The sequence below is a fragment of the Chiroxiphia lanceolata genome, chromosome 2 (genome assembly GCF_009829145.1).
Source record: "Chiroxiphia lanceolata isolate bChiLan1 chromosome 2, bChiLan1.pri, whole genome shotgun sequence".
NCBI lineage: Eukaryota > Metazoa > Chordata > Aves > Passeriformes > Pipridae > Chiroxiphia > Chiroxiphia lanceolata.
Window position 1 is genome coordinate 108,687,980 of NC_045638.1, and position 22,504 is coordinate 108,710,483.

General features: G+C 41.9%; 1 long non-coding RNA gene across 1 annotated transcript; it reads left to right on the forward strand.

Moving 5' to 3' along the window:
• Positions 1-365: 365 nt before the first annotated feature.
• On the forward strand, positions 366-5,889 carry LOC116783003. Its single transcript, XR_004355429.1, has 3 exons — positions 366-450; positions 4,560-4,711; positions 5,742-5,889. It is a non-coding gene; the product is annotated as an uncharacterized LOC116783003 (long non-coding RNA).
• The last annotated feature ends 16,615 nt before the right edge of the window (positions 5,890-22,504 follow it).

The following is a 22,504-nucleotide window of genomic DNA, read 5'->3' on the forward strand; positions in this document are numbered from 1 at the left end:
TCATTTAGCCAAGTGCAAACTCAGGTGAATAAGATTGCCAATTATCAGTATAATTTTGAAAGAAAGGTATTCAGAACTAATTGTATGCTTCACTTGGATAGCCAGTCTATCACTTTGTATTTGCAGTCCCTTCTTCTATCCAACTGACAGTATTATGGCTTCTCTTTTTTTTTATGGAATTTTCTTATTTGAAAAAATCAAAGCCTTAATAAAAGAAAATCTAGCCTTCCCAAACTAAATCACTCAGTTTTTGATGCCTCTCCATCAGGACCAGCAGAGCAGTCAGGAGGGCTGCTAAACTTAACTTTGTTGATGATGGTTGGAAACTTCTTAGTTCTCTACACATGTGTAGTCACAGAACCATGGAATGGTTTGGGTTGGAAGGGACCTTAAAGATCTTCTAGTTCAAATCCCCCCAGCCATAGACAGGGACACTTCCCACCAAACCAGGTTGCTCAGAACTCCATCCAACCTTCCCTAGTCCTGATGGTGAAATTGTTTATCATTTCTTTCAGTGATGCAAGGAGCTTGATTATGCATCACAGCGAGAGAGGAGAGAATAAGAAGAGAGAGGGACAGAGAATAACTTTGCTTTGCTCATGTACTCCTCAAGTGCAAACCTAAAATCCCCAGAGCACTGGCGGATCTATTTTGCTTCCTCCTTCCTCTAGCACTTGCATTACTCAAGTGATAAAGTGCTGTCTGCCATACTGACAGCAGAAGAGGACCTAAAATGGCTTGTGTGATCCAGCCCATGATGCAAAAAGCTTTCACTGGGAACGGATAATGCCCACACATGTGCAGAATATCATATTCACGTCTGTATATTTTACACCATAAAATGTCCAAAGCAAATGTCACTATGTAGACTAAAAGAAAAGAGACATTGCTTGATTTTGCAAACAGTTTGATTTCTGTCTACTGATCACAGAATCATAGATTTAAAAGGCCAGAGGGACCATCATGATCAGTTAGTCTGACCTCTTGTATCACACAGGCCAGAGAACCTCACCCATTAATTTCTGCCCCAAGACCATAACTCCTGCTTGTGTGAATGTAATTCTTTTGTAGACAGACTTTTTTTCAATGTCCAGTCCCATGACTGCTAGTAAACAAGACCTTGGCAAATTTGTGCTAAGGCTATAACTGTCTACTGGAGGATTTTTTTTTTCTTTTCTGGGCTTTTTAAAAACTTCTGAATGCCTTTGCCATCATCTCTGACAAATGAAGTTCTGCACTTAGTCTGTCAGCAGTTAAAAGCACAGCAATACTTGTTTCTCCAACTCCCACCTAACCCTTGATCTCTGCCAAGGTGCCAGGTTTGGTGGCAGTTTCTAAAACACAGAGAGTTTTCAGCTCCAGACTGGACAGACAAGTTAATTCCCTTCCCATGGTCCACTGAACAGCCATCAGGTGGTGATAAATTTCAGCTGCTGTTCACCTGCACTGGCTTCACTTTTGTAATTGCAACTGAAATATTGTAATGTTCTGCTCTGAGCTGTATTATTGGTGCTTTATAGCAATTAATTTCCCCCTTTTAAATTGTAGGCAGAATTTACCATGTTATGTATTAGCATAAGACACGGTATACTTAAGTTATTTCACGGAAGCAACAAAAATGCCTTTAAAAGTTTAAAATCTGAGCTGTGTAGAACATACCATGGTGAAGATCTTGTGGTATATTACCTGAAATAACTCAAGATAACTCCTATCACTACGCTTTGCTACCTTCCTTGCATTTCCTGTAAATTAATCTTTAGTTTCCAACTGTTAATCTGTGGAACTGCAATGTACAATATAAATGGGACCTTTTAAAAATAGCACAGTAATATAATGAATTAAAATGACAGTAAAGAAAAAAAAAATCTTACCATTGTGCCAGAAATCAGTTCAATATGCTGGCTTAGTCTTTTTTAAATGAAATTGAATTGATGAAGTTAAATGCAGTTCTTGCACAGAAGAAAATATGTCTGATAAATATTTATGTGGTAACATATATTCCCCATATATCCATATGATTGAAACTTGGCATATCTTTGTCATTTTTATGCAAGATACAAACAAACATAAGATTGTTGTGAATGAACAATAGAAAAATTTTGTCCCATATACAGTTATGTTTATGAGAAGTTAACAGTATGCTCTTACCCCTTCTATCTGAAAGTTACGTTAATTTTCAAGGCTGTGACTTTATTTAATTAGAAATACAGATGATCAGCAGAGTTGATATCTTTGCTGATAGTTTATTATTTGTGTATTTTGCACAAAAGAAATGCACACCGTCATACATTTCCACAGGGGAAAATGCAAACAGGTGATACTTCTTTATGTTCTCAGCCCTCTGCTGCTCAGCTCTCAGCCCAGAATTCTGTCTGAAGACTTTTCTCAAGGCCATGTTCCCAGTGCTTCTTTAAGCTCCCTCTGTATTTTCTACTGCTTCTCTTTCAGTTTCACTACAACGTTACTCAGCAAAACCTTCCTGACCATTGCTGCTTTTGTTCTGAGGAGTGGCAGGCCATAGTATTTTGCTTAACTATCTTCTTCTACTTCAGCATTTTATTTTCATGCTGGAAAGCAAAGATTTATTTCAACCACTCTTTTTTTCAGTGTTACATCTGAACATTGTCAATGAAGCATGAGAGAATCTATATTAATATTTAACCTTTGTACACCACTTTCACGTTGTGCTCACAAAAGACACTAGAGAAAAGAGAAATGAGAAACACCTCTAGAAAATATGGCATAAAACAAATACCCCATAGAACCTAACACAGCACTTTTATCCATACCTAGTAGTAGTTTCACTTTACTCACCGCTGTCCCAGTTAATTGTTATCTGGACAACATAAGCAAAAAAATAATTACTCAAATTACTCAGTACCATCTAATGTCCACGCTCACAGGCACGGATACCAGCCCTTACAAATCCTAATGCCATCTTGCACAGTAAAAGGCTGTAGGATGGAGCCTTTGTGTATGGGTAGTGTTTATATGCCTAGATGGGTTCCCTTGTTACTGGAATCTTCCCAGGGATTTCGTTTCGTTCCTGTCACAGTTGTTCAGCCCAGATGCAGATGTTGTATTTGGGCTCTGATGCTGCAATTCAAGTCCACAGTCTTTGACAGAAGCAGAGAACAGTTGAAGCAAAAAAATATGTGTGGGAGTACCTTCCTCTTGTGAACAGGTTGAGGGATTTGCCTGTGGTGGAGAGGGAGAAACCATTCATAGGAATTAGGAAGATAAGATAAATTACTGTCCAAAGATGGTGTTAATTACCTCAATCAACTAAAACTTAGTCTGTAATCTTCCATGCCTGCAAAGGTCTCATCTTGGATCACTGACACGGTAGTAACTAAATAACTGCATCTCCTAAAAGTCAATGTTGGATGGAATTAATCTAAATTTAACTGTCTAAAAATCAACTGTCTATTCTATACCCAGGCTCAGCATAAAGGAAGGTTTCCTCAGCAGTGATTGGCCATAGTTCCTGTAGCACTCTCTTACAGCCTAGACGCATGTAAGCTGGATTCCTCTGTTTAAGATGATAAGGTGAGTGGTACCTCAGCACTGGTGTATATTTACATGGCAGTCAAAGAAACCAGCTTGCATGGGTACCATGAGCAGTCTGCCAGTGGTCTGTGAGTGATGTGCATTTCTGGTGTCCTGAATTTGAACATTTAGAGGTGTAAAATTCTATTTACCTTGGATTTGAAACTTTGCACGGACGTATTGTGCTTAAACTACTGCTGTTTGTTGCAATGGCAGGGAATGATTCTGAACTCTGTATTGATTTGAACACATTGCTTTTGATTTTTGTTGCTAGTTGCTATATCTGAGGTAACAACTAGCTTAGGAATAACAGGCATCTGTAGGCAAAAGTGAGAAGGAATACTTTACATTATTTGTTGCTCTATTCATACTACTTCATGTGACTGATTGTAATTTTGCTGATATTTCAGGGTTAGTCCCTATTAAAATGCCTTATCTGCCATAAGGCTGCTCTCCATGATCTCATAACAGCTCTGAAGTTATTTGTTTGTAATCATAAGAATTGGTAAAAGGAGGAGGGCAGCAGGCACCCGAGCTGATACGTGAAGTGTCAGTCAGCTTTTGGATCACCATTTGCCACGACAGCAGTGGGAAGGAAGAAAAATGGCAGTCGCAAATTTATTTTAATGTGTCCTGCAACCCTGTGATTGATTAGAGGAAAAACAGATTGTTTCACCCTTTTTCCACAATTGGATTTTCTGGTTAAATCCAGAACTGCCGAAGTGCAATAAAACACTTTCATGAAGGCAGTAATCTCCCTAAATCTTCAAATTTCCCCCAACCCCCCTCCCCACCTCATTTCATACACAAACACAAACCAAAATGATACATAAAAGCAGCAAAACTGATTACCATCAGCAGAGTTTCCTTTTTAATATATTAGACCTTTAATCTTTTCTTAAGTGTTGGCCATTAAAATTATTAAACTACTTCCCCTCCTCCTGCCAATGTATATTTTTTGAATTAATAGACCGAGGTATTTAAAAAACCTTACTGCATTTTTTCCACAGCTCTCCTGGGGTGTTTTGTGGTGTAAATTTTGCACTGTTTAATGAAGTTATCACTTTCTGCAAAGCCAGTGGCTCCTGTAAGCTGCTGGCTCTGCTTCTTCCCTCAGTTCTTACTGGGAGCCCGGGAGGTCGAGAAGGTTCTCTGGGCAGTGGTGAACAGGCACAAAGGCCACTCTCTCTCTGCAGTCATCTTCTGGGAATGGTTACACAGGGGTTTCAGAGCTACCTTTTGCTTCTCCTTCAGGCTCATGAATTCACTGAACATTGGTCTTAAGACTACTCACTACCAGTAGGTTAGTATTGGTTAAGTAATTATTATGACAGCAAATAATATGATTATTTACACACCTCCAAAAGAATAGAGCACTGCAGGCTCCATAAGGGTGGTAGCAAACAGCAGCAGGTCAGGCAGGTCCTTTTCTTTGCAGGGTAACTAAAATGACCAGCAAAGATGCTCCAAAGTGACACAGGGTCTCAGGAGACCCTCTTGAGAAGTCTCAGGGATCCACAGGCTTTTCAGAAGGATGGAGGACCTGCTTTTGAATATCACTCTGCCTGAAGGAATCTCTGTGATGGAGCTACCCCAAATAATTTGTAACTTTTGAAAATACTAACCATTAATAAACTTAACACTACTGATCACAAAATAAGCGTTAGCCTGTATGTAAGTGAAGTCAGTGCTCTCACACTAGGCTGTAGAACAAATGACAAGCCTTTCTGCAGCTCTTCATTTAGTATAAATCTAGTGCCTATGTCTGACAGAAATTAATAATGCAGTCTTGAAATATGAATCATGGAAAATGAGCAAGATAAGTTCTTTTACTAAATAGGCCACACACTGACCACAATGACTTCTGCCCTACGCTGTCTGCTCTAGATTGTCTGCTCTCCCTGGAGAGCAGTGACTAAGAACCGGGTGCTGTGGGAAAAATGTTTGGGTGTAGCAGCTGAGTTTCAGGATGTTGTATTCTGATCTTGTGAACATTTCAGCAAATGAGTAACTACCCACACTGGAGCAGTCCCACTGTAAAGAAGTCACTTCTCCCTTATATGTTTGCAAACTCAGGGTCACATAAGTACTCGACTTTGTCTACAAACAAAACTTAGTCAGTTACTTTTCATTTGTGGCTGTCAGTTTATTTCTCATTTCACTCAAAACAAGTAATGCTCTTATTTAAACAGGAGCTGAGAGTGTTCCCCAGAAGGACGCCGACAAAGAGCCAACCCAGCTAACACAATGTCTGAGTTACAGTCAGCACACATGGAAAGTTGCCCCGGTCATTTATTTTGAGCAAGTTCAGCAACTTGGCCCATCTTTCTGAATAGTTCGCTTGTTTGATACAAGTAATGAAAGACATTTCACTTATCTTAATTGCTTTACTCGTGTCTTCCATATTCCTGTAATGGTCCCTGATTGTTCAGCCTTAGAAATTAAATGTATTGTGTGCTGTTATTTCCACAGTTACCCAGTATGAGCAGTTAGGTAGTATCACTGATAGGTAGATGCTAGCCTTTCACTTTTAAAAGTCTGAAATTCAGCTTTTGCATTAGATTAAAAGTACAAGCAATGGTAGCTGGATTAATTTAGCTCTTTGCTGACTCCTGTAACAAAGCAACCAAACCAAATGGGCAGTGTAATCAGTTGTCACTAACTGTATTGATAACTGCAGTTCTTGGCTTAACTTACAGGTAGATAACCTTGTATGTGATCAGAGAAAGTTCACTTTCAGTTAAAGCAATTGCTTTCTCTTCCCATGAACAGCTTTGGGTTAGAGATTTCTATAACAGGCATGCAGAGCTACTAAAGTTAAGTGAAGACAAAAAGACAAAGTGACAAAGATCTGGTTTCCTCCACCAGCCTACAGGAGAGTAGGTCATGCTTGTTCAGGAAAACATGCAAAAGCTAGGAAATACCAGGATCAATGTTGCCCCAGTAACCTTAATATGGCTGTCTCTATGTATGCCTCAGTTCCTTGGCCCCTGGTACCTGTATGAGGTGTGAATCAGGGTTCTGTAAGACAGGGAAATGTTGAGTTTAAAACCTTCCCCAAATAAAGGGTTGCTAGGACAGGTTCACAGGATTAAAACAAAGCATCCCTCATGCCCTTGTGTTTGGAGATGCTGGACTTACTGTAGATGAATCATTTTCAGCAGAGACATCCTTCCAGCATCTGCAGTTCTGGTCTGCGTGGTGGAAGCCTGGTGATTTTGAAAAACATCATGACATTGGGTTTTGTAATAGAAAGCATGTGGCATCTGTGGTGATACAATGATCTGGAGGAATTTCTGTGGGAGTTGTGGTCATTGGGATGTTTCTTTTTCCTTAGAGCCAGATTGCTCTAAGAGTGAGGCTCACAGAAGAGTTTTACAGCTGTTTTCTCTCTTGTGCTTCACATTAACCACAATTTTTTAACTTCTCAGTGTGCTCCATAGGTGGCTACACTTGAGAGAGTTCCTTTTTTTCCCCCAGTTTATTTAAAAAAAATTGGGTGATTTCACTGACTGGGTTCAGAGAGAGTCTTCACAAAGAGCTGCCACAGCTTGACTGGTAAATTGCAGTGGTCATTGCCATAGAGGAGGTGAAAAAGGGAGAGATCAGGAACCTGCTAAGCAGGCTTTTCTGCTGGAAAAAATTATAATGTGGAACAAACTATTCATTTTTACTTGTGCTCTCACCTGTAACTTTAATTTACATCTCCAAAGATACAGTCCTGTGCTGGTACTCAAATAGCAGCCTCTCATCTAGCTCATGAGCACATTTTACCCAGACCTCACCTTAGCAGCAGCAGTCTGGGACTTGTTACCACTACCCTGCTCCCTCAGAAAGTGGCTGCAAATTGTGAAGGCAGAGCAAAACCAGTACATTGCTTCCTGCTGATCAAATCTTAGTAAGAATTAACAGACCTTAGAAGAATTTCCCAGCAGACCTCGGTAGAAATTAATTAAGTACCCCTTCTCCACTGGATTAACCAAGACAGTCTCTTTCATTTAGTAATGAGAACTTCTTTGATATGGAGTCTGGGTGCTGCAGCCCTGTCCCTGCCTAGTCCAGGGCCCTGCTGAGCCAGCCACCACCTTCATCCCATCCCCATCCCATTCCCAGGGGATACCTTCCTGTCTGGGTTCCATGGTGTCCATGGACTGTGGGGCTGTGGCCAACTCTGGTCACCATCCCCAGCCCAGCCTGGCCCACCTTGCTGGGGTCTGCAGGATGGGGCTGGCCAGGGAGATGTCCTCATGCTGCCTCCTGGTCCAGACCAATACCCCCACAGCAAAGCCATCCGTGGAAAGATCCCTCTTATGTCAGTTTAATTAACTAATCATTTTGCTTTAAGGACAAGCCGAAGCTCTAAGAAGCACCCAGCTTCTCAAACCTCCTTCTGTGTACAGTTGATATTGCCTGTGAATGATGTTTTCTGTAAAAAAATCAGGCACAGAGCTGAAAGAGTCTGACTTCAGGACCTGTGACGGAATGTCACACTGAAAGGAGTGAGCAGGTGTCAGTTCTGTGGGTGACACTTGCCAGTCCTTGAAAGGCAACAGAAATCAAAGCATTTGGCTGCAGGACTTCCTGGAGTCATGGGAACTTCCTAGCAGCTGTACAGATACTCTGACTCCCCGTCCTCATGTCCTTGAGGCCACAGACATCGATCCTCCCCTTGATTCCCAGTGCCATGGCTGCACCTTCATCTCTCCCAGTTCTCCCCCTGGGCAGAAGCCAGGACAGAAGGCAAACTAGAGGAGCAGCATTACTGATGTCTCCCTTTTTCTACTGCATTCCTAATGAGGAACCACGCATTGCGAAACGTTTCCTTCCTAAACTCAGCTGACCCTTTCTAGCCAGGTCCGGAGCTCACAGTGTCACCACCAGGAGACTTCCGTGAGGAGGTGAAAAGAGGGCAGATGGCTTCTCTCTAGGTTTTGCCTTTCCTTTTGGCTCCTGTTCATCCTCATCTATCTTACAGTATAAGGGAACGCAAAGGTCTCTGAACAGGCTACCTGGAAAATTCACTTTGTGCACTGGAAACTGGAGAAAGGAATGCCTGATTCATCACCACACTGCTGCCAGGCCGAGGGCAATATAACACCATGAAAATCAGCTGGGATGAAGCTGGAATAGAGCTACAGTGGATCAACACAGAGAATAAACAGTCACATCATTATATTTATACCTGAGGCTCTTGCACATCAGAGGTGCTCCTTGCATCACAAAGCAGCAGCATCACACTTGAAAGTACCAATAAAACCACCTCTTGGCACAGCCTGCCCTGCCTGGAACAAAGAAATACAGCAATCCGGTGTGTGCAAACAGCCTGGTTTTCCTTTTCAGAGCTGCAGGCTTGTAATGTATCGCCACTCACTGTCTTTATTCAACAAGAATAATGTCAAATGCTCTTCTGGCAGAAAAAAAGGCAGACTTTGACCACACATTAACCCCATTAGTATGGTGTTAACTTTTGACTTTAATTCTGGCACAGTGTTAGAGATATTTAAAAGCAGAACAAAATGAAAGGAAATGTTAAACACATTCCTCTTCCTCTTGAAAATGGGAACGATAATTTCATGGTAATGTCACGAGATGGCTGAAAAGGTTTCATGTCTCTGTATCTTTATACATAGAGTGTTACCAGAGGTAACCTGGGCAACTTGCAAACAACAACTGAAAAAAAGGAACATGTAACAGAGCTTTTAAAACTTTACCCCATGAAGTCATTTCAGATGCATATCTTAGGAGGAATAAAGCTATTATTACAGTAATACATTCATTAATGAATGAAAATATACTGATGATAAGACCATATAATGAAAAAATATCATTAATTATTAAATTTCTTATATTGTAATTTATGTCAGTACTTTACATACAGAGAAATCATTCTAAGAAATATTTGTTTGGGGAGGTAAACCTCCCAAAGAGGTATAATTTTGGTCTGCGAAAGGCTACATATGCTGCATCCAGAGGTTTAATATTTGGCATAATGTTATTTGCAGCTTCAGCTGCAAAAAGTGTCTGAGAAAATTAGGGGCCATAAATTACTAATAACATAAAACTTCCAATAGCCAAACAATGGTTTCTTCCAGCAATGCGATTACTATAACCAAAGCCAATACTCTGATTTTCTAGGACTGCAAGATTGTAGATGGATAAACGTGAGGCACATGAAGAGAGATGTGCTCAGCACTCTCTTAAGGTAAGCTTGAATTTTATTTTTCGACGGTTGCATATATTTACTGAAGGAGAAATGTGGAGTCAGCGGCAATTGCATGGAGAAACCATTATATCCTATGGCTAGTAAACTTCAAATATGCCCCAGGAGACTGATTGGAAGTTACCTACAGTTCTCTCATTATCACAGCACTTTGCGTCTCTGGTGACTTTTGTCATGGTAAGCAGATTGCAGAGGAGTGAGTGCAGGATGAACAAATCAAAGCACACGAGCATATTTTATGAGATACCCACACTTCATCTGCCGCAGCGAAGCGCAGGAACAAACACTCTTAACTCTTCTGTAGCTCTCGTTGTTTGTTCTCCCTGCATTGGTGATACCTGGCTTTGACAGGATTACCCCACTGTGTCTATTTGTAAGTACTATAAAAATGAAAAAGATGATCCACACACAGCATTTTCTCATTTCCCTTAGTAATTGAACGGGCAGAGGGTGAGCTTGAATTCTTCGCGCAATGTCCACATGGTCCACACATCTAATAGAGAGACAAAAAGGCAGTCCAGCTCTCCAAGACCTTTGCTGAAGTTTGAGCATGTTCTCATAGAATACCAAGCTGGTCACATCTGTCACACCTTCTAGTCCATGCTGGAAGCTGTGCCAAGGGCATGTCCATGATGCAGGGAACTGAGGCACTGATAGCTTGTCTCTTTTCCTGCTGCTGGAGGCTCAGCTCAACTGCTTCTACAGGAAGGGCAAGTAGTCAGCATGGACATGCTGACACTGAAGGTTTTTAGGCCAGTAGGCCCTCCTTCATGTTAAAGAAGAACATCTAATCACTTTTTTTCTTTTTTTATTGTATGAAGAGGGCATTTGTTTGAAGTTTATGTGCACTAGGAGCAGATTATGTTATTTGGATGTTAAAATTAATGCAGTTTTTTTCACCGTCAGACAACATAAAATGCATTCCTTGGGATTTCTCTGAAGTTTCACATCACATTTGTTGTAAATTGCTTTAAATAACAGAGATGAGAAACGTGGTTTAATGCATCACAAGAATTTTAGCTGAGATAACACAGAAATAATGGATATTCCTTTAGAGTCCCAAAATTTGTTACAGTAGTATAATTTATGCTGCAATAAATGAAATATTAGGCTATATTCAGAATATAGACATTGTAGAGATATACTGTAACTGATTGTTTGTGTCTCAGAGCTATGATCTAAGAGCCTTAACAGAATAAAAAAGTAGCAGAAGGGAGAAAAGGGTGGCAAAAATATCTCAGCAACTAAAGTACGGTTCATAGCCAAGCATTAAAAGCAAGTGTCTCACCACTTCTGATGTTGTCCTCTCTTCATGGGCACCAGATCAAGCGATGTGGTGAGTAAGAAATCACTCTGCTCCCTGTCTCTTGGCCAGAATTGCACCAGGCAGTACCAGCCTGAGGAAGGCTGTGGCCATCTCACCGCTCAGCTGCTTTTGTGAAACACTCCTGGCTGAAAGCTGAGAGTGTTTGGTACGTGCAGAACAGCAAACTCCATTGTAGGGCTTTTTTTTTATTTTCAATAACTTCTGTTACAGTTGCTTTCAAAGACCAAACATCAAAATCTTTCACTTAATATTCCAAACACCACAAAAGAAATTTAGAAACTAAACACAGTGTGTATGCTTTTTTTTATTAGCTTGGAAATGCAGCTAGTGCAGTGTGGTGGGTTGACCCCAACTGGAAGCCAGTTGTCACCAAAGCCGCTCTGTGACTCCCCTCCTCAGCTGCACAGGGGAGAGAAAATGCAACAAGAGGTTCATAGGTTGAGATGAGGACGGGGAGAGATCACTCACCAATTATGGTCATGGGTAAAGCAGACTCAAATTGGGGAAATTAATTGAATTTATTATTGATCAAATCCGAGTAGGATAATGAGAAATAAATCTTAAAAACATCTTCTAAGTTGCTATCTGTCCTTCCTGGGCCTAAAATTATTCCTGATTCTCTACTTTATCCCCTCCACTAACATGGGGAATGGGGGCTGCAGTCAATTCATCACGAGTTGTCTCTGCTGTTCCTTTCTCCTCAGGGGGAAGACTCCTCACACTCCAATATGGGATTCCTCCCAAGGAGCAGGCTGCTCCATTGTGGGTCTCTTCCATGGGGTCACAAGTCCTGCCAGCAAACTTGCTCCAGGGTGGGCTTCTCTCACCGCAGTTCCACAGGTCCTGTCAGGAGCTTGCTCCAGCGAGGGTTTCCCTTGGGGTCACAGTCTTCTTTCAGGCACATGCTCCTGCTCTGGCGTGGGGTCCTCCATGGGCTGCAGGTGGATCTCTGCTCCACCTTGGAATTCCATGGGCTGCAGGGAGACAACCTGCCTCTTCATGGTCTGCACCAGGGGCTGCAGGGGAATTTCTGTTCTGGTGCCTGGAGCACCTCTTCCACTTCCTTCTCCACTGACCTTGGTGTCTGCAGGGCTGTTCCTCTCACGTGCTCTCACTCCTCTCTAGCTCCAATTTGCTTCTGCATAATACTTTTTTTCCTTCTTAAATAATGTTATCCCAGAGGTGCTACCACTGTTGCTGATGGGGTGGGCCTTGGCCAGTGGCAGGTCGGTTCTGGAGCCGTCTGGCATTGACTTTGTCGGACACGGGGAAGTTTCTGGCAGCTTCTCACAGAAGCCACCCCTGTAGCCCCCCTGCTACCAAAACCTTACCACGAAAACCCAAAACATCCAGCTTCTCAGTTCTTCTTTGGAAATCCCTGGACAGGAAATGTTGACTACAGAAGAAGCACTGGGGAAGCAGTTAATCCCTAACGTGGGCGCATCTCTTAAGGGCAAAGGAAAACATCTGTAGTAATTCAATATGGTAAAAACAGTAAACATGGTATAAGTTGCAGCTCCCTTTCCTGAAGTCATGAGTTTTCTGTTTATTTTCCTTGTCTTTTCTGTTACTTTCTTGCATTTAGAGGAGGAACAAGTAAATGCTATTTAGGATTCATGTATCAAATGAAAGCATTGCGGTTAAAGCCTCTAGATAAATACATGGTCTAGAAATAAGCTTCCAGACAGTTCATACATATCTTTCATATGATTGTTTAAGCCTAATATTTTTTTCCTCAATAAGGTTAATATTTTATTCCATTTTACCTCCCATAATTCTTCGGAAGCACACCATAAAAATGTGACAAGAGGTATCCAATTTCCTGCTAAGAAGTCGGGGAAGTCATTGCAGGTCCATTGAGTTAGCTCCCAAGCACTGATTTTCTAATCATACTTGGAAGCATATCTTCCTTCTCTTCATTAGTGTGAGTAATTAGTAGTTAATAGGAATATATGCAGCCTCAAAGAAGGCAGTGCAGAAGCTTTTCCATCCTAGATCCTCCTCAGTGCAAGCAGAAATACTGATTAATGCAGTTTCTCTTCTGATTCTCCTCTGCCCTCTTTCCACAAGCACTTCTCGGAATCCACATCTTCACTGTCTGGTCAGAACCATGTCCATTCTGCCACAAAAAGTAATTCACACTGACCGTGTGTCAATCCCCTCACAACAAACATGTCCCAGCCTGCTGCTGGTGGCCCAGTGCACTCTGACACAGAACCTCTCCTGGCCCCAGGAGCTGTCAAGGAGCCTCAGGCTGTGGCAGGGTACAGTGTGGTGTCACCATCATGTTTATGCTCTCACAACAGGGAACTGCTTAGTGGGGATACTGCTGATTTTTCAGCTCAGTGTGCTCTTAATCATAAAACATAGGTCCATTCACCTCTGAAATACCAATGTAGGAACATAAAGTGTAAATAAATGCAATGCAATAGGTGGAAAGCTGTGGCAGGAAATCTGCAGTATATGAGAAAACTGTGGTTTAAACCTGTTTCAAAATGGCTTTTTGTAGTCTCTTTGCTAACTCATGCTTTCTTCTTCCCAAGACCCCCCACAACAAGTGTTAGCCCATGCAGGAATGTCCTGAGAAGATATCCTGAGGTGTTCTCATTGGCCCCTTTTAACCCCTTCCTATTGGTTGTTAACCCCTTCCTGCAACCTGTAATTGGTTACTCTGTGAATCCTCCTAAGCCTATAAATGTAACACCCCCAACAATAAACTCTCTCTTGCCTCCTCTCCACACCAGTGTGCTGTCTCTGTGCCTGCCATGGGGCCACGTGAGTGGGAGGAGGGGAGAGCACCTCTCCCCTCCAGGCTCAGGACCTGAAGAAACCCCTGGCACTGGAGTTTCCCCCCCAATCCACTTAAGCCGTCGGAAATGGTTCCTCAGATGGAAATGGAACTAGAACTGGGCCGCCCCACATCACGGGGGAAAGAGATCCAGAGAAAGCAGCATTTATTTTCTGTAGTTTTTTTCCCTTTTTCCTGCTCTTTTATGACTTCTCGCCAGGTACTCCCTATTTCATCTCTACTCTCATGCTCTTTCATCTCTTTCCTATTTTCTTCCTCAAATATGCCCATTTTGTATGAAATACAAAACAAAGTGTTGACCCATAAAAATAACTTAGGGGAGTTTACTACTAGTCTGTGGATCAGTTTCCAGGGAGCAAAAACTGATCAGGGGTCAACCTACCAATACGAAAAAGGGGCTGGTAGCCATCAAAGAAAGTCTTAGAAACCATTCTAGAGAGCTGAAGCAGAAATAATAACATGTTGATTTCCCAAATGAGAGCAGATTCCAGAGGCTGATGGAGAGCCACAAGCAAGAAGGAGAGGGGAGAGGAAAGAGCCTGGAAAATTTGAGCCTCAGCCTAAAGAATTCTTCAGAAAATGAGGAAATAAAGGCATGGGGATACATAGATGATCTGCATTATTTTATCTAGATATATTGTCTCTGTCTCATGTTAGTAAAAGAAAGAACAATCAGTCCAGAGTCTCTTTTGAAAGGCCTCTATGTTATAAGATTTAATTGCTATCTAGGCATAGAGAGGTTAAAGCAAACTCAAATTGTCCATGTAACTGAGATTTGGGAAAGGGAAGTCCTCAGTTCAGGATTGCTTTACAAGACTCTTCTCACACAGGGCACCCGTACCAAGAAGCCGCACATTGGAGAAGGCAAGGAAAGAGTGGATTGGACTCCACCCAAATCAATGACAGCTTTGAAGTGGACCAGTGTAAAATTAAAACACTGACACTGACCTATCCAGACTCTCCTATTACCTACTTGCCTTCCATAACAGGCCTTGTCCAGCTTAAGGAAGAAATGAGTTGGTTATTCACCTTTTCCTTGGGGGGATCTCATATGTCTGAGTTCGCAGGCTGCACATGGATGATCATATCACTGAACTGTTTTGCCCCATGCCTGCTAATTGGAATCTACACTGAAAGTCGGGAAGTTCAGAGTGGCTGAGGTGCACTCAGATCCACTGTTGTGTGAGTGGTTGCTGGCCCTAATACAGGCAGAAGCAAAAAAGAGTCCAGGACCTATAGATCAGTTGGTAGTGTACAAATGGTACTCAAAAACTGGAACTTGCTATGGCCTCATTTAGCATTTTGATTAAGTTTCTAGTTAACAACCATTTAAACCTTTAAGCCTGTTGAAAACACCTGTTGAAAAAACCTTTGTCTCATGTCATTCTTCCCAATTGTCTCTCAGTAAGTTGCTTTCCAAGAATCTCCAACCACAAAGATCTGTTTTCCTGCTGATATTTTATAGATGAGCATTTCCTACTTTCCAGCTGATGTGAGACCCCCTCAGATGTGCCTGTGTACAGGATGGAAAGCCAAATTCTTTAACCTCAAGAGTGGTCTTGCATGAGTTAGAGGGTTGTGCTTCTGACTTTTTCTTCATTACCAGTAGGTCAAGTTGATCTATCTGATCAAAAGTAGCAACTCCTTCTCTGAGAATCTTTATGATTATAATTATGCACCACTTAATGTTTCCTCTGCCAGATTTGTCTCCGTATGATCACACTTCATGCCAGTGTGAGATATTTTGTGAAGAATTCATAAGTACTACAGCCAATACATTCCTAAATCCAGCCACACTACTTCTATGATACTTCTCTATTTAATATCCACTGTTGTATCCCATCCATATCTGAGCTCTCTTGTCATCTATGTTACCTTGATAATAATTAAATTATTAATATGCTATGGCCGTTGCTTAATATGATTTGCTTATTCTCTCTTGCCTCTATAAATTGTCTGTTGTCAGAAACTTGCCATAAACTATTTGTATCATAGATTAAATTCTTACCTGTTTTTTTGGCATATAGACCTAGGAGAATACTTTTTCCTACCCATAGAAATCAGTTACAACATCAGCACCAGTTCTGGTTTATGATTATAAAGCAGGGGCTGAAACCAATTGGTGTGGTTGGTATTAAACTGTCTTGGTGCCTGCTGGAAACTCAAGGTTCAATTACTAAGTAACATTGATATCAATTGTAGAACACCGAAGATTTTCTTATTTGTACTATCGAGCAGACCTCCTCACCATTCAGCACATCATCTTTCAAAATGAAGACATCCTTATTACATTGCATTTGGCCAGCAATTCCTGAGACATCCTGATCCTTCTTATTCATTGGCCATCACTTTATTTTCTCTCTGACAATAGTTATTTTTCATTGCTGGAACATAGCCATGCTCTAAATGTAATACACAAATTTGTTCCCGTGTTTAATTCTTAAATATTTTGCTATTTTAGTATTTTGCAAGGTACACAACAAAGCCATATCTCAATTATGATAAGGCTTTTTTTTCCCCCAACCACCCTTCTATCTAAAAGGATACTAAACTTTATGGAAACGGTCTCTTGAGAATAACTCCTGCATGAAAAGCCCTGTAAGCGGCACAAGAGCTCTAACTCCCTGGCCCTGCCTGTCAGGGGGGAAATACAAAGGCAGGAATTTATTGTGCCTTACAAGTTCTTTGCTTTGCATCACTGTTAGTAGGTCATGGGAATCAGAGCCCTTGGGTGTCTCACCTTTGTGGCACAAGCATGTCCAGTTGAGTGCAGAAACTACGAATGTTTCGCGTTGAGAAACAAACACATGTTGCCGTCGGGTCCCAAGGTAGCTGCTGCAGACATTCCTTGTTATTATTATTACTATTACTGTTATTATGGTTTTTGAAGAACTGTCATTTGTGGGGTAATTTTCATACACCTGAAACTGTCAACACAGACGTACCTGGTTTTTGTGTTCTGAAAACATGACAAGGCCTGTGTTTGTTTCTCACATTGGCTCGGTGCAGTTCATCCAAGCCATTCAGAATGCATTCAGTACACCATTATTCTCTAATACTCAACTACGGTCCTTAACGAGAAATTAAAAGCTCACGATTTAAGGTATGCCCAGGTTAGCTTCTGCCACTGCAACTGTTTTAAGGATCTGGATGTGATCTACATTTATGTTTGCTTGATTTCAAACTCTTTAATATAGAAGCACTTTTGCCAGGCTTTACAATTTGTATGGCTGTCGTGTCCTTTGCCAGCAAGCCTGGCTTGAAAGATCACCACCCTAACAAAAGAAATCTACAAATGTAACAAATTTAAGATGTAGAAATTTCTCTCGCCTGCTCCATCATATTCCCTTTGGTCCTATTTGGATTCTTTTCTAGCTGAGAACAGTACTGTCATGCATCCAGATACCATGATGGTAGGTGCATACAAATATTTTAAATGAAAATAACCAATACATCTAGTCAGTGGTAGAAAAGTATTGAATAAAGATGATATACTTTGGCCAATGATCACAGGAAAATTTCTAATGAAATGTTATGTGGTTTCTAGGATCAGTGGAAAACGGGCCTAGGGTGTTAGAATTTGGGGGTTTTTTTTGGTTTAAAATTTTGCCCAAAGGGTAGGTATGCAACAGTCAAGACAGCTTACACTCTGTGGGCAGACAAGTCAGTATGGCTGAGATTGGAACCTGTTAGTCCGTAGCACTGATTTGTTTGAAAACAATATTATTCTATCCCCCAGCAGAGTAATAATTACATATAAAAGAAGCAAACAAAAATTAAAAACCTACTTCTCTTAATCTGAACCCCCGCAATCCTACAGAGCTAGACTTGAAAATTAGGGGATGATGGAATCCCAATTTCCCAAGCAAATTCTGTTTTGATCTGTGAGCTATGTGGTGCAAGGGATGCCACTGTCAGAACAAAGATCAGCAATTCCAAACAGATTTTTACAAATAGTACTAGAACCCATACTGACTAGAGGAAACCTGTGATTGCACAGTCAACCTTGGTTGTGTCATTTTCCAACTGTTGAGTACTTTATTTTGCAGCTTCATTTTAATTATAGTTGCTATGGTTTAGTCCCAGCCAGTACCCAAGCACCAAACAGCCACTTTCTCACTCCATCACCAGCAGGGTTGGGGAGAGAATTAGAATGGTAAAAGCAAGAAGACTCGTGGGTTGAGACAAAGTTTAATAGGGAAAGCAAGAGCCACACACCCAAGCAAAACAAAACGAGGATTAATTCACTGCTTCCCATGAGCAGGCAGGTTTTCAGCCATCCCCAGGAGAGCAGGGCCCCATCATGTGTAAGGGTGACTTGGGAAGACAAACGCCATCACTCCAAACATCCCCACCTTCTTCCTTCTTCCTCCCACTTTATACACTGAGTATGATGTCATATGGTCTGGGATATCTCTTTGGTCAGTTGGGGTCACCTGTCCCAGCTTTATCTCCTTCCAAATTCCCATGCACCCCCAGTTTCCTCCTTGTCATTGTGGCAGCATGAGAAGCAGAAAAGGCCTTGGCTCTGTGCAAGCTCTGCTCAGCAATAACAAAACCATCTCTACATTATCATCACTGTGTTCAGCACAAATCCAGAACACAGTCCCACACCAGCCACTGTGAAAAAAATTAAGTCTACTCCAGCCAAAACCAGCACAATAGTGAAATTATGTAATTTGGAAGTGTTGTTTCTTGGGAATACTTTAAGGTAAGGTTAAAATTAAGTATAATTTGTATATATGATGTACATGTTCAAGAAAAGAAAATGGGTTAAGTTCTTTAATACTTTTAGCTCAGCTGTAGCAGAAGCGAGCTTTAGAGAAAAAAGACACTTGTGATGCTTGAGGGTGTTTCTTTTTGCTGGATATCAAAGGCTTACAACAAACAGTAAAGCTGTGAGAGATTTGTAATGAAAAAATCACAAGACTCCTTTACCATGGAGCGTATTAACTAACCTGACTACTAGGGAGGATACCACTTTCTCTGTAACAGTCCTGTGAAAGTTGCCTGTGTTACTAGAACAAAGAATGGCAGCCTGGTACACGTATTACAGTAATGAAAAATTACTGACAGCTTCAAAAAGTCAGGCTGCCAGTTCTGCTAGGGGCAGAAGCTCTTGCCACAGCCCTTACCAGCCATGGCTCCGTGACACAGGTGCCAGAGCCATCACCTGCTGGATCACCAGGTAAGGCAGATTTAAACCAGTTTAGAGATCAGTACGAGGAGGCACAGCCAAATTAGCAGAAGCATGCAGTAGTGATTTTCTGCCAGCACGTGTCACTGGTATTCTAGACAGCTCCCTGCTTGTCTGCCCTGTGCATACCAGGCCACCAGCCCTGCCTCACAGCAGGAATATTTTGGGGCAGTTCACTTAGACAGGGCCAGCTCTCCTTTTCCAAGGTCAACTGGTGACCCAGGAAATAGCTTCGTAAAAAGTGCCATGCCACCAGCAGGCCAAAATGCCCCGGGAATCTTGGCATTACAAGTGCCATGTGCTATTTTTGCCTCTCTCTTGAGCAACTGAAATAGCAGCAGCAGCAGCATGTGTCTGTGCCTGGCAGGGCCGGGAGAGTGATGTGGCTGCACTGAGGCTCGTCATCAGCTCCCCGTGTGCACTGTGGGCCATGTAGAGGGCAAGCACACACAGGTCTGTTCTGCAAGAACTTCTCCAAGGCAAGGGAAGGACATGTGAAGCTTTTCCCCAGCAGAGCTGATGTGCAGCAGCACATGCAGCACCATACAGCAGGTTTTGGCCTGGAGCTTGGTTCTGGCTAGGCTGCGATGGCATCTGCTGTAACTGCTGCATGTAGACGTAATGGCCAAGATCTGATGTCAGTGTCCAAAAAGAAAGAGGTGCTGCAAGGCTCTGGAGCCTGCACTGCAGGGTAGGCAAGAGCTTTGGGCAAAAAATAGATCAGGATGGAGGGGTGAAAAAGCTTGCAGCCTTGTTGTGGCCATGATGATAGGGAAAGGTAGCATGTGACTTTCTAGCATGTGTCTTTCCAGAACACTAGTCCTGCCAGAATGGATTTGAACTAGAAAGGTCTTTTCTTCTGTGATATTTTTGATATAGGTGTAGAAAACCTAAACCTGAATTTATGGCTTAGGGGAACCATACATAGCTGCATTGACCTGTCAATGCTCAACACCACTTGCCTCCTGCATGTTGTGGACTGTGAACTGCTACCAAAGGAGGACTTGAATATATTTGCTGTTGCATCCTTTGCTATAAGTGATACGTTGTCTGCAGGCTGGGGATACAGCTGGGCTGCTGTGTCTCCGATTACTGCAGCTAGACCTGGTGGATGTTACCTGTATGAGTTCTGCTCAAGAACAAATCTTCCCCTTGAGGGTAGCACATCACAGTGACACAGCTTTTTAAGGAATCTCCTCTGTGGATTTGTTCCCAGAAATATGAAAACCTAGAAAAAAGAGAGATAAGAGCTTCTCCAATTCAGCTGTTCCCACAAAAGAGTAATCAGCTCACCAGTCCTGACCATAGGATCAAAGATACACGTGTGAACTGTTAATAGCAGTATAAGTATATAGATGTTGCTGAAAACAAGCAGAGACTATTTCTCCCAGGCTTATAAAACAGAGCAGCTTTAATTCTCAGCTCTCTGAAGCCTAAGTGTCTGGAAATTCCAAAATTAGAGATGTGAAAGTGGTGTGCAAAAAGTTCAGAATTGCTGTATGAATACAACAATTAGAAGTGTTGTATGAATATCAGTGTTTGTATGTCTTATTTCTGATCTAAATAATATTTAATGATAAATCAGGGCAACACTAAGCAGGACGAGTAAGAAGGTCATTCTGGGGCCGTGGATTTTGTCCAGGTGGTACTGGTGATGAGGAGACAATGTGAAATGCTCACCTCTGCTTTACATGTTATGCCTTGTAGGAAGCCCATAATGTTATGAAAGAGTTAGTGACCCGGCAAAGCTTTTAGGAAAGGGTTAAGAGCTGTTTTCATATGCCACACAGCCAGGAGGGGACTTAAAGAAGGGACTTATTTTTCTCAAGAGTTATGAAAATCCAAGGAGGTAAGAAAATCCCTGCCAAGGTGGACAGGTGAATTTCTTTTTTGTTACCTGTGCTCAGAGCTGTCTGGATTGTTGACAGGTTTTGTTTGCTTCATGGTCATTTTCCTCTCGAGTTTCTTTGTAGATCTAGAATTATTTATTTCCAGTCAGTTATACCTTTTTTTAAAAAACTTAAACACAAATATTATAACTGTATTTCTGGTGTTGTCACAAAAAAAACCTCAAAACAGCCCCCCAACACCCACCCTCCCCCCAAACAACCAAACATAAAAATGAAAACAAAGTGAGAATTCTATAATAAAACTAGAGGGAGCAGTGGCAATCTATGGAACTATTTATAATAGTTAAAATAAGGGTATATTTCTAGCCATGTACACATGCAGTTAGGCTATTCCCTGGTCTAGAGGTGATGCAGGTTTAGATCTCTTTGCAAGCACAGGTAGTAGAACTAAGATCTTCTGTGCAGGAGCTTCTCACTAGAAGGACATAGAGTGGGTTTCTCTCAGTCTTCACTGTCCAAACTATTCCATTTTATGTGCAAAATATAGATAAGTTTTGATCAAGTTACTCATCCTTTCTCTTGGTTTTTATGTTCAAATAGGATCACACACTGAAGTTTTAGCCCACCATGACTAAATCTCCACAAGCACTGATTCTCCAGATCTGGGACTTCACTTGAGCAAGCTGAGCCCCCTTGTTGCCCTTCCGTGCACCTTCTGGAATTTCCTTCCTTATGGCATCAGGCCATGGATGCAGAGATGGGAAGCAAAATGTAACATTCCTCACCCAATACTTGGAACACATCTGTGATGCATGCCTGGAGCTGGGAAATATTTCTGAGTCCCACCAGGCTCTCAGATCACATTTCTGCACCTAATCTCAGTCCTGGACCCTGTAGATAGCAGGAGCTGATGGCACTATTGCAAGGGCAGGCACTACCTGATCTACACAGGAGAACTGAGCTCTGGATCTTCTCCTGCAGAGTCCAGGCCACTCTTGCCTCCTTAGTGGGCTCCCAGAAGGACCACATGAACCCAGAGGCAGGTGACCCCATTCCCAGTGGTAGCATGGGGGTGGGCAGGCAGCGTGCATAAGGTGGAGCAGGGGAGAGGGGGAGGTTACATCCCCCCTGGCTGTCCTGCTAAATCCACACCTGAGTTTCATTACGTTATTGCCTTACAGCTGACATCTAATTATGTATGCTCACAGAAGGCCTGGACTTTTGAACCCCAGAGCAAAGGTCAATTTTTGCCACTAAATCAAGGTGGCAGAGGAAACATATGGTCCATGGTTGATCCCTCCTCCCTGTCCCAATTTATTAGAAACCAAGGATTGATTTTTGGGAACAACTGTCTTTGCATCTATTTTCTGTGTATTTGGTATTTAGGGTCAGTTAGATCTCTCCAAAAAACCCCCAAAAAACAAACCCAAACAAAACCACACATAGAACCCTCAGCAAACCTTTATGCACAGGTTTCTATTTAGGTAGCTGATATTCTGAATTTTTTTACTTCAGAGATCATTTTAAGCTGTAGTCTCTGACATTGCCTTCT